Below are 14,160 nucleotides of genomic sequence, written 5' to 3'. Positions count from 1 at the left end.
ATATTTGTCAGCAATACAGCAACAGCATGAATGACATTAGTACACAACATACAACACTATGAATGACATTAGTAAACAACATACAACACTATGAATAACATTAATACACAACATACAACTGGTTATTCCTGTTGCTTGTGTTGTATCATACAACACAAGCAACAGGAATAACCAAAGTCATTAACCCTTTAAGACCTGAAGCCGATTCTACATGTCTCCTAAATCCCAACAGTTTTCTGAAAAACATAAGTTTCTATATCAGTGGTTCTCAAACTTGTTCATGTCAAGGACCCCCAAAATGATATGTATTTGGCCGCGGACACCCATCAAAATATTTTGTTCCACTGACCCCCCCAGAAGCAAAGATTTGAGTTAAAAAATATTTGCTTTAAAAATATATATATATTCAAAGATTTGCACACATTTTCACGAATTTTCAAAAATAACAGATCTACAAGCTCATAGCGCGGCACTCGGTGCTGCGCTATGAGCTTGTATATCTGCTATTTTTGAATAGCCAAAGTGTAAAATAAAGCTTTTTAGCTCAAATATAAAAATGACACAGTTCCAGGTCTTAATAGGTTAAATGCATATGATATGAATGATGGCCCTACATCTCTCCCTGTTCTGACCTACTGTAAACAACGGCGTGTACCTAGCCTAAAAGAAAAAATTGCCGACCGATGTGAATGACGAGCTATCCGCAAATGTCGTGAAATAATCACAAAATCACATAAATCCACATCACATAAGACCAGTAATGTGATGTTATTATTATTATTATTATTATTACCCTTATTATTATTATTATTATTATTATGTGATGTGGATTGACGTGATGAAGCTTTACTCGTAGATAGCCTGAAACGGTACAACACCAATTAAATTACGCGAAACGACACACGACGTAAAGGACGACACGCATCACATACCTCCACATATGTTCATATGTGACGTGGACTAACGTGATGATGTTTTACCCGCATATGTTGTGAAATGACACAACACAACACATACATCACATCAATGCACATCACATACGGCCCCCCTGTACGGTCATATGTGATGTGGGCTGACGTGATGAAGACTTACCTGCATATGACGGAAGCGACGTGAAATCAAATGTAATTTTTACCCGCATGTGTTGTGAAATGACAACACATACATCACATCAATCCACATCACATACTACACTACACTACACCATGGACTTATGTGATGTGGGCTGACGTGATGAAGACTTACCTGCACGGATGTGACGTGAAATCCTGAGACGCGACGCAAATCAAATTACTTAACGCAAAATGCTACGAGACATAAATCACACAAACGCTGGCCGTGACCCAATAATAAAAAACACTGGTCCAGTCCCTTCTTACTTATTCTTCAAGAATGACGGGCATTGAACGCAAACGACGCAAACCGCTGGCCCGCCACCCGTTAAATGACGCAACGCAAGCAGCGCTACGCGAACGACGCTGATAGTGCAAATTTTACGGTTAAAGCTAAAAAAATGTTTAGTTGATACTATGACAGGGCAAAAAAAGCTATATTTTTAACTTTATCAAAAATAGATAAAGCACAAATAGGTTTAACTATGCGAGTTTGCTATGTGACCAAGAGCCACATATACTATACCCTGTCACTATATTATACAACCTAGTATACATATACTGTACCCCGTCACTACATTATACAGCTTAGCGTAGGCCTACATATACTGTACCCTGTCATTACATAAACAGCCTGGTATACGTATACTGTCAGTACTACAAATGGAACCAAATGGACCAGTGACGGGTCCATTTGGTTCCATTTGTACACACAAAAACCACAAGACACACGGAAACAAAAAGGTTATAACTTTATTCAAGCAAATAATGAAGAGAAAAGAGGGGAAGTTAAAGTATGGAGGTCAGGCAGAAACCGTGTATGTCCAAAATTGTTACTTTTTAAAATGGACACAAAATAACCTGTGTTCCAATGGATCCAATGTAATTATCATGATCTTTGCGTTGTGAGCTTGTAGATCGGCTGTTTGTACTGCTTTAGTGTGTGACACTGTCACACGGTATGACCAAGTAAAGAAATGTATTTAAGACAATATATATATATATATATATATATATAGATACAAGGTTTCTGCCCGACAACCAATGATAGACCGTGTCACTACTATCACTTACCTTGAACAGCAGCCACGACTCAAACAGCAAATGAAATGAAAAAACACTAAGAAAGAAGCAAATGACACATCGCACATCATTTGCCTTCTCTTTTAGTTTGCACAGACCTACAGCATAGATGACTGTAAACACGGTGTTAATGGGGCTACATGCTACCATAATGATACCAGACATAAATCACATAGCTCCACATCACATACATTTGTACACACAAACCACTAGTGAAGAACTAGTGCAATAGACAGGCAAGAAGAAAGAAATGTGTTTGTGAAAAGAAAGATAGACAAAAACAAAAAATCGATCAAATAACTCAGACACAAAAGTAAATAAAAACAAATAATTTTGTTATTGCTTTATTAAAGCAAAGAATAGAGAAAAAGAGAAGTTACGACCACATATGGTCGTATGGGATGTGGACAGATGTGATCAAAGCTTTGGGCGCAAATGACGTGAAACAATAAATAAAATCACATAAATCCACATCACAGAAAGGCACATGGTCCTATGTGATGTGGACCGACGTGATGAAGCTTTACCCACAAATGACGCGATGCAAATGACGTGAAACGATAGACGACGCAAATGACCACATACACGGTATGGTAGCATGTAGCATGTAGCCCCCTTAACAAGCAGCAGCTGCAATCAAAAGGTTCCTACCTTCCTGCCATCTTCACTTACGGACGTCTTCTTCTTGTCATCTTCGTGTTCTGTAAAGACACAAAAAAGAAAACAAAAACGTTGAGTTGAGCAGGCCTTACAGGGTGACATTTTGGAAGCCAAGAAGATGGTCTGTAGAGCCATAAGCTGGTCACTGACAGGGCTGTGCCACCATTATGGCATTTTACTTGAGTAATTGTCACAAATAATTGTGATTAAGGATTTAATTGTATTGTACATGAACATTGAACATGTTTGAAAATAAATTAATTTTTTTGTAACCAGAAGAGTGGGCACCCGGGAAAAGTGGGCACTTCAATGTGTAATTGGCCATTTCTATTCCTCAAAGTACGTAATTAAGTAACTTAAAGGAGTAGTTCACCCACAAAATGACTTATTTTCTATCAATTGCACACGCCATGAAGCCTTGAATTCATGGATTTGTTTTTGTCGCATTCCTATGCCAATAATTAGATTCCAGTCTCCTACCGGCTAATGTATTCGGTAGGAGACACAAAGTAAAGTATTTGTGTCTCCTACCGGAAATACACCCGGTCATCAAATTATTGGCTTAGTAATGAGACAAACTAAAACAAAATCATGAATTCAAGGCTTCATGGGGTGTGCAATTTATAGAAAATAAGTAATTTTTTGGGTGAACTACTCCTTTAAGTACATGATTTGAAGATGCTTGACTGGCCTACAGCCACTGTGGGCATAAAACAATACGTTTTAGGTCTGATAATGATGTACCCACCCCTACATGTTCACATCATGTATACTTTACATTACTTAAAAAGGGATAGTTCACCCAAAAACATACTTTTTTTTCTATCGATTAGTCACCCCATGGAGCCTTGAATTATGGACCGGTAGGCAGCGGTTCCGGTAGGAGACACAAAGGAGACTCTTTGTGTCTCCTACCGGAACCGCTGCTGGTCATCAAATTATTGGTTTAGGAATGAGACAAAAACAAAAACATATCCATGAATTCAAGTCTCCATGGGGTGACTAATCCATAGGAAAAAGTGTTTTAAACTATCCCTTTAAGACAGGGGTCTTCAACGTTTTCAGGCCAAGGACCCCCTAGCTGAGAGAGAGATGAAGCAGGGACCCCCTCTATACTGTATAAAATTGTGTTTGAGATAAACTTTTGCTGCTCTTTTTCCCCTCTACACCTATAACTCTTTGCCAAAAATAGCCGATCTACAAGCTCACTGCGCCTCGCAGCGCGAGGCGTTGTGAGCTTGTAGATCTGCTATTTTTGTCTTAAGTTCTCCTCAGCAAAGGGATGCTAGGGTTCAAGTGGTTAATGTAAAAAAAGATTTGGCGGACCCCCTGTAGTAACTCTGGGTCCCGGACCCCCTGTTGAAGACCCCTGCTTTAAGAACATTTTGCAAATTCTTCATTTGCTTTACATTTTGGGAGAAAAATTGCCAATTTAACAAAGAGGTGCCGTCTATTCCTGTATCAAACACCATGTTCAAGTCTACAATACTTATCATTTCATCAAGTTTCAGAAACAACTAAAGACAGTGGCTCTCAAACGTTTTCATATCAAGGACCCCCACATGAATATTCATTTGGCCAAGGATTGGGCCTCTTCCTTACTTCCTTCACATTACCACGTTACCAATGATACTAATGAAGGCTCTGTTCTATTTAGTGTAGCACAGTGGTTCTCAAAGGACACCCATAACTCTGAGTGTACAAATGGAACCAAATGGACCTGTAATTTGTTTCCATCTGTACACTCAAGAGTTACAAACCCGTAAGGGTCCATTGGGAACAGCTGTGAAGGGAAGTGAGGAAGAGGCCCGATTTATTTCCAATATGGCCGCTGATTCCAAAACTCCAGTTTGTGCCTCCTACCTCCAGCATGGTTGTGTGTTACAGTGAAATTGGTGACCTTCAGAAAACATGCGACCATCTCATGGACTTCACAAAAACATCACCATGTCCAAATGTAAATAACAATGTGTTTATGAACAGAGCAACTCTGTTCATAAACTAACAGCAGTGATTTACTTTGGATGTTTGACATGTGATGGACACATCTTTTGTCAGGTCACCAATTTCTCCATAACACTGGAGGAGGCAGAATGTTGAGGGTTGGGATTCGGCTTGAAAATAAAACCAGACGTCTTGGTTCAGCTCTCAGCCGCTAGACCAGTGGCTCTCATACCAGTCATCAGTTAACATGAGTATAAACCCTAGGGTTTATACTAGACCAGTGGCTCTCAAAGTGATGTCTGATATCAGCCATCAGTTACCATGAGTATAAACCCTAGGGTTTATACTAGACCGGTAACAATTATTACGTAATAGCGATAATTGCAATTATTTGAATTTGCAATTGTGTTTTGCATAATCATCATAGTCATTACCATGTTAAAAATGTTCATATATTTTCAAATATTTTGTGGAAATAGCAGATCTACCAGCTCAAAACGTGTTGCGATGATGCGACACGTTTTGAGCTTGTAGATTGGCTATTTCCACTCTGCTAATCCCACTATGAATGTATTTTTTGTAATTAAATGATGTATATTATTTGTCATATCTACCTTGTGCAACTTTTGTTTACGAAGCCCTAAAAGCCAAAAATAAATTACATTTGTATTCATAATGTTCCCATGCTCAACGTCAAACACAATTAAATCTTTGATCACAATCAATCATGTGACAATGAATCGTCAACTTCCATTTTGTAATGGTGACACAGCCCTAGTTTATAATGGCCAGCAGTGGTGGAAGAAAATACTGATTTGTTTTTACTTAAGTAAATGTATCACTACTGCAATGTAGAAATACTCTGTTACAAGTTAAAGTCCAGAATTCAAAATTCACTTGAGTAAAAGTACAAAGGTACTGGTATCAAAATGTACTTGAAGTGCCAAAAATAAAAAGTACTCATTATGTAGAATATCCCGTTTCTCAAGTTTTCAAAATATATCATAATCTTTTGAAAATAGCCGATCTACAAGCTCACAATGTGTCGCATCGCATTGTGAGCTTGTAGATCGGCTAATTTCAAATGGCCAAAATGTATACAGGGCTGAAGTGGTTAATACATGTTTTGTAATTAGTCAAAATCTACAAAGTAACTAAAATAAAGTTTTCAAATAAATGCAGTGAAGTAAAAAGTACAATATTTGGATCCGAAATGTAGTGGAGTAAAAGTATTGAAATTTGGAAATACTCAAGTAAAGACAAATACCTTGAAATTGTACTTTATACAGTACTCAAGTAAATGCACCTAGTTACTTTCCACCACTGCTGGCTAGGTGTGATCCAGGTTACAGGTACGTACCGTGTGGGGTCTCCCGTCGCTCGGTTGAAGATAGCTGGTATTAATAGAGCCGCGTAGGTTGTATGGCACCACGTCCCGAGCACCGTACGCCTTGTATCTCCAACGGAGAGCGTTCGTTGGCACCGTTATACGTTTCAGCTCTCAGGGCTCGCTGCTGCGTCGAAGTTCCATCTTCCTGCCCCTTGTCCTGAGTTACAGACACTCTATTACCAGCTATCTCCTGATGACTCCATCCATCCATGACCTTCACTGAAGAACTCATACAGTGAGTCAAACGCTGAGTCATAGCTAGAAGCCATGACTCAGCGTTTTTAACTCGCTGTATGAAGTAGATTTAGTCCACTCTGCAGAAGGTCACCACATGATTAACCTGCAAGACACAGATATACACCAATATTACATATAATATATTGTAGAATAGAATATTAAGATTGTAAAACAAAAAACAAACAAAAAATACATATATATATTCCTTAAAGATAGGGTAAGTTATATTTTTTGGTATTTTTTAAAAAGGTTAAAGTATTATATTCTGATATAATCATTGCTACAGAGTGTTTGTTCGGTCACAGGGGTCTCTCCAGCTCTTTAATAAACACAATATAGTACATGTTCAGGTAGGTGACACAATGTAAGCCAATCAGGAGAGGGCACTGAAAATGCATGTTCTGTTTAATAAAGAGCTGGAGAGACATGGGAGACTCCTTTTACTGAACAAACACTCTATAGCAATGAGTACTATCACAATATAGAGCTATTTAATATTGTTACTGAACAAACACTCTATAGCAATGAGAACTACCAGAATATATAGCTATTTAACACTTATTTTAGGCTAGAGTTAAGCATACGTTCGAAACTGTCGGGCAAAAATCTCTCATCCTACTTGATTGCGAACGCGGAAGCTGCCGCGCCTCCGCCCAAGTGGAGCATACTATGACACTCGGCTCGGCTTGTGTGTTTGTCTGTGTACAGTATGTGTGCAGCCGCGCCCCCATGTCACTCACGCTCTCATTGGCTGCCCCCATGTGACTCACGCGCTCATTTCCTGCATGCACTAGCCTGGTAAACCCTCCCTCCGGAAATCTCATTTCCATTTGATTTCAGAAAGGAGTCTGGTCTGAAACGCCTTTCTGCAATAATCGCTGTGGGCTGGAGTTGGGCGGGAGTAATACCGTTGACTGACAACCCCTTCAACCAATGATCGTTTTTCCCCTTCAGCCAAATTGAGCCAATGAGCAGTTCATTTTGACGAGCTCCAGACTATGTGACGCAACGGGACTTTTGGGACGGCCATGCCGAAAATAGGTTGCCTTATTGGGATACATGCGTGTCACTCCCCGCCCCTGCCGGTTCTCTAAATTTATATTTTTAAATAGGCTCTGTCATGATTAATTGACCACATATATGAAGTTAAACAACTAAATTCTATCCAAACGATATCTTATAAGTAAATTCCGTGCCTCAAAAAAGAAGTTTGAAAGCGTTATAAAACTGAAAGTAAGAAGTGAAGGCACTCGCACAAACAACAATGGCTGCCGTTCGTCTTTTGTCGGCGGCTCTCAGGCTGCACTCGGGTTCATTCGGGCTCACTCGAACTCGCCACCTGATTGGCCAACTGTCGCTGTCAATCACAGAACAATGACGCTGATAGGCTCGTCGGCTCGGCGAGCAGAGCGATTATTGGAGAAAGGCGTTTCAGACCAGACTCCTTTCTGAAATCAAATGGAAATGAGATTTCCGGAGGGAGGGTTTACCAGGCTATGCATGCACTACAGTGTGGCTGAAATTCGCCTGTGCCCCTGCGTGACTAATTACACTCCTCTGAGAAAAATATAGCAGCGACAGTCAAAAATAACACATCTACAAGCATCTACACAAGTTCATCTATTGGGATATCTAAGAATTCCATGTCATTTGTGCATATTTCAGGCCGGATGGCAAGTAATTGCTCATTCCTTTCTATTCTTCTTATTGTTATTTTCGAGCTGCGTTCGCTTCCAGCGTTCGCGCGTCTTACTTGTCTATACTACAGCGTTGCATAAAGCATCAAAGTAGCAGATCTACAAGTTTGAAACGTGACGCTTCGCGCCAAGTTTCGAACTTGTAGATCTGCTACAATTTTTTAATCCTGAAAAAGGTTTTGGACATAATTAGGTTTCCTCCCAAGTTTCTAATCTCCTGTTACAATGTAGCGCCGTTATCTCTCCTATCTTAGGCTTTAACATTTGTTTTGTTCTAGATATTTTATGAAAAGTATGAAATGTGAAGGTGCTGTACAAATAAGGTTTTATTATTATGATCTCGCCCTGGTCCAGAGAGTCAGTGAGTTCTCCCTAACGCTCTGCCAGGCGCTCTGCTCTGCTTATAGACAAGGAATTCCACTGTCCTGCGAGGGCTCCAACAGTAGTGAAATTAAACAAAACCATTTCACTACACACCCAAACAAAGGCTGTTTTGCGTTGTTGAAAGTCTGTTCTCGGAGGTGGGAATTCTCTCAGCACCCCACCTTCTCTGTAAAATACACTTTTTGGCCAGAAAATAATATTTCACCGGAAGAAAAAAATGTTTTTGGTTGCTCCACTGCGCCCTCTACAGATCTGGTCAATGGAATTTTTCTATTGACCAGATTTTTGCATTCCGGTGAAATATTTTCTTTTCTGATCAAAAAGTGTATTTTACAGAGAAGGTGGGGTGCTGAGAGGCTTCCCACCTCCGAGACTAGACTTTCAACACGTTTTTGTTGTGTTCTTGAACACTCCAAAAAATAGTGTTTGTAGTTAGTTCCATGTTAAAGTCTCAAACATCTTGATAAATGTATATTACTCTAAATATAAAGTGTTTATCCCAAAGCTACAGATGTTATCCCACCACATGGACCCTTTGTGTTCAGCAATATTCCGTATTATTCAATTAATAAATGCTTTAATCTGGTCTGTCAGAACATCACTGTATATCATTCAATGGGTGTAAGTGGCGCTGATGCAGCAGGTGAACGCCGGTATTACATCCCATGTAATCCAGGAAATACAATGATGTTCATCCACAGACGGGATTAAAACACTTCTTTATTAAACTATACTGAATATCAAGAGAACACCAAGACCCCGTATGTACGGATAACATCTGTGGCTTTAAGATAATAACTTTATATTTACAATGAATACAGACATGTAGACGCACGAGCCTTAAAACACAGAAAACCACACTATTTAGGAAAGTGGCGCAGCAGGTGACCGCAGGTATTACACTACAAGTGAATGTGGAAATAGAATGGCGTTCAGACACACGCGCGATTAAAACACGTCTTTATTCAACGTTAAGTAATATTACGGAACATACCTGACCCGTATGGACGGGTAACATCCGTGTCTTTGGGTTTAAACGCGTTATGTGTTGGATTGGGCTCATTTATGGGGATTTACGAGCCGTTTAAAACTACCAACAAACATCAGACTATCACCATAAATAAAATCCCTGACCAGTCTAGATCCAAGGCCTAAATAGATTATAAACCCACATGAATGTAATGTGTGTTGTTTGTATGGTGGGGTTAGATCTACAAACCCCACACAGTGAGTGTGGTTTAAGCCAGGTTTAAACTTTAGGTGACATTTAGTTGTGATCATTTGGAACAAATGTTTGTTGCAATAGCCTTGAATCAAGACTATTATAGTTGTATTTTCTCAATTTTGATTATTTGCATATCAATGAGGTAAAATTCTGACTGATCAAAATGACTAGTTTGATGCATTTTCTCCCTCGGTTATAAAAAACAATATTTCATATTTATGCCCATTTTGGTGTCATAATAATTCACAGTCCTAGCACACCTCGAATGCTTAAATAATAATGGTGTTAAATATTGGTGGATAAAAACGTGTCATGTTGATAAAAATCAAACATCAGTTTTACCTTCTTCTACAGAGCAGCACCACGTTACAAACAAAACTGTAAGAACCAGCCGTGGTGCACCTGCGTCCAATTTAAACCCGTATTCACATCCGGTCTAGAGCCCCGCCTACTGTATCTGGTATGTTGAACGCGTACGTGGACGCATCATTTCCGTTTTCGTTTTCCAACCGGATCTTCTTCCTGCAGAGTGAATTGATCCCCAGACTGCTTTCAAGTAATCAACGCTAAATCATCTACTGCTGTGTGGAGGATGCAGTGGTGTAAAGTAACGAAGTACATTTACTCAAGTACTGTACTTGAGTACAATTTTGAGGTGTTTGTGCTTTACTTGAGTATTTCCAATTTCAAATACTTTTACTATTACTCCACTACATCTCAGAGTCAAATATTGTACTTTTACTCCACTACAATTATTTGAAAACATTAGTTATAGTTACTTTGTACATTTGTACTTTGTGCATTCATACATTTTTGAAACTTGTGAAATGGGACATTCTGCAAAATGTAAATACTTAATTACTTTAAGTACTTAAGTATATTTTAATACTAATACTTTTGTACTGTACTACTGGTAAATGTTGAATTCCGCACTTACAGAGTATTTCTACATTGCAGTATTGATACTTAATAAGTAAAAATGTGAGTACTTTTTCAACCACTGCTGGTATGGAGTCAGGGACGGATTACTATGGCTTGGGCAAAGTGTGCACGTGCAAAGGGCCCTGAGCCAATGGGGGCCCTTGGATTTAAAAAAATAATAATAATATATATATATATATATATACCCTAACCCTAACCCTAAAACCGAAATAAAGTAACCAAAAAATGTTCACTTTAATCCGTCTATGCAGAGTACTTCGCTTAGAGCCAGTGTTGATGTGGGCATCACCTGAAGTACAGTTAAAATATACACTGTTCATGGGGGGTTCTCTAGTACACACATTGTATGTTGAAACAAATGTGAATAGTCAGAACCTCAATAAAAAAACATACAAAATATATAGCCTGTTAATGGACAATACTTTAACCCTTTCAGACTGGGAAAGAATCTGTGCTATTTTTGGGGTTTCTTTGGCTATTTTCGAAGAATCGTGAAAATTTGAGCAAATCTTTGAATATATATTTTCAAAGCAAACATTTGTAACTCAAATCTTTGCTTCTGGGGGATTCTACAGATGTTTTTTTTGGAAAAAAAATATGTTGCTATAATCAGTGGTTCTCAAACTTTTTCATGTCAAGGACCCCCAAGATTATATTAATTTTGGCCGCGGACCCCCACCTCAAAATATTTTGTTCCAGGGACCCCCACCCTCAGAAGTTGTAACAGAGTTAAAAATGTTCGCTATGGAAAAATAGATATTCAAAGATTTGCACACATTTTCAAAAATAGCAGATCTAGAATAGCGCGACACTCGGACGGTGCCGCACTATGAGCTTGTATATCTGCTATTTTTGGATAGCCAAAGAAATCTTAAAATGACACAGATGCGTTCTTGGTCCGAAAGGGTTAAATCCCATCACATTGTCTTTCAAGCTTTTCTCAATAAATGCAAACGAGACCCTGAGGTAACACTATTAATGGGTTGACTTACAGTCTCAGTGGAGAAGGGTGAGACGCAGATAAAACCTGAACATGCTCCACTCTCTTGTGTTCAGAATTATTCTGGTGCAATGAACCAGATTTGATTGAAGGGCTTAAGACAAACTAACACCATCAGCGGGAAAATGTCTTCACGCTTGTTCTAAAAAAAAAGCAAGTGACGAATGATCTGATTTGGATGCTGAGATCACAGATGTTTGTTTGCATTTAGGTCAGTGCTGGCAAAAAATGCAGACAGACAGAAAATATACTGTGTGTGTGTGTGTGTGTGTGTGTGTGTGTGTGTGTGTGTGTGTGTGTGTGTGTGTGTCTGGGGGGGGGGGGCATTAGTACAAGCCATACATCTAGGCTACAAGTGTCAGATCATTGTTTTTATATGTGGCTGCTTGTGCCATGTCCACAGGCTGGTGGTCAGGGGCTTGAGGATTATGGGGTTGTCCAAGTGTAAGGCAAAGCAGCTTGCAAAATATTGCTCAATCTATACCATTATAGGCAGTCTATCTATTTGTAGGAGAAGGTGCTTCCTTCCTTTGTTAACTGTGAATAAGTTCATGCGCATTTGTTGTTTATATTCTGAACTTGTTTGGATTGAAGCACTGAGACACATGTTGTTTCGAGTGTGTGGGACATCAAAAGCAACTGAAAAATATTTGTGCCCTTGTAATGTATTTTAATAAAGACATTGAGATGTGTGTGTGTGTGTGTGTGTGTGTGTGTATGTGTGTGTGTGTGTGTGTGTGTGTGTGTGTGTGTGTGTGTGTGTGTGTGTGTGTGTGTGTGTGTGTGTGTGTGTGTGTGTGTGTGTGTGTGTGTATACTCGTGTTTCTAATGCAACGGTGAATGGGAGAGGAGTTGCCATTTGTAAGCCATTATGAGTGTTTAAGTGTCTCTCTGTATTGTGCTGTTTAAAAACCCTCATACCACTGATGGATGTGTGTATTAATATTATGTATGTATCAGTACCAGATGCCCATATGTATGCAGACAGAACAATCCAACCTCAGTAATCATACATAAATGCCCATACACAGTCAAGTTCATTTTAAACATTTAATTCACAAAAATTGTTGACAGAAAAAGCCATTTTGGATGCAAATAAGTGAGTTTTTTTTTATGTATTTATTTGGGCACATGTATAGCTTACAGTACATTTCAAAACCAAAAGTCAGAGTTGCACTAAAGTAAATTCAAGTGATTCTTATGAGAAAATAAAGAAGCTTAGATTAGATTGTGTCAAATACTTTCAAAAATGTATGCTCCTGTTGACGAGATGTCAACATCTATCTACAGTATCTATCCATCTATGTCAAATGTAGGTCTGTGTCGGGTCATGTAGATGTAGACGATGGTGAAGGTGAGGAGACAGCAGAGCACAACTCCAGTTCTGATGATGGAGAGAAACACCAGCATCTTCATCTGCTCAGCACAGTCATCTTCTCCAATCTCCAGCATGGTTCCATTTCCAAACAGGATCTCCCCACACGAGGCCACTGCACAGTAATAAGTCCCAGCATCCGAGAGGCTCACGTTCCTCTTGGACAAGCGATAGACACAGCTGTGTGTCAGAGATTCAGCATCAAGGCGTCTCTCACATTGTCCATTCGTGTTTCCATGGGTGTAAATGAGCCCAGGTTGAGCTTCTCTGGAGCTTCTGAACCAGTAGACACTGTGTTTTCCATCAGAGGTCTCAGAGAGGACGGTACAGTTCAGAGTCACATTGTCTCCGGGCCGGACTGACGTCAGCAATGACTGTTGAATGGCAGCGCTTTTAACATGGAGCACAATTCCTTCTTCAAATTCGATGACATACAAGGATGTCCCACAGTAATATGTGGCAGAGTCTGAAGAACGCACGTCTGTGATCTTAAGATGGTTCACTCCATCCCCAGGTTCCACCGAGAAACGAGCATTGTTCTCGAACTCGTCGTGAAACGCCACGGGCAGGCTCTGCATCATACGAGATGATAGCAGCCTAGGTTTACCGCCGAAGGATTGCTTGTACCAGGACAGGAATGGACCTTTGTCCAGCTTAGCAGTCTTGTTGTAGAAACAGGGCAAAATCACTGTTTCCCCAACATCCACTCTTACAAGGCTGGCCTGCTGCATCACAGCGGAGGTTTTTGTCAAAGCTGTCGGTGCGAGAAAATACATGTTACAGTACAGTAAGTCACTCCGGCATGAGCACAAAAATGTACCGATAGTCTGTTCTAGGGCCGCAACTATTGATGATCTTCTTAGCATTATTCTATCAATTATTCTACTTGGAATATATATTTAAATATTATATCAATGATATAATATCAATATCAATCGACTAAACCAATTAGTCTGATTACCCACTTAAGCACTATTTTATAATGTGTCATACAACAGTGTTAGAAAAAATACAATTCTTTCTTGTACAAAAGTGCATTGTGAACTTTTTTGAAAATGAATTTGTTTATAATCGATTAAATTGATTTGTTCGATTAACTGTTGCACTGTCA

The sequence above is a fragment of the Gymnoscopelus microlampas genome (genome assembly GCF_963454915.1).
Source record: "Gymnoscopelus microlampas genome assembly, chromosome: 2".
Lineage (NCBI taxonomy): Eukaryota > Metazoa > Chordata > Actinopteri > Myctophiformes > Myctophidae > Gymnoscopelus > Gymnoscopelus microlampas.
The sequence above is the reverse complement of the archived record's forward strand: the minus strand, read 5'-3'. Positions refer to the sequence as shown.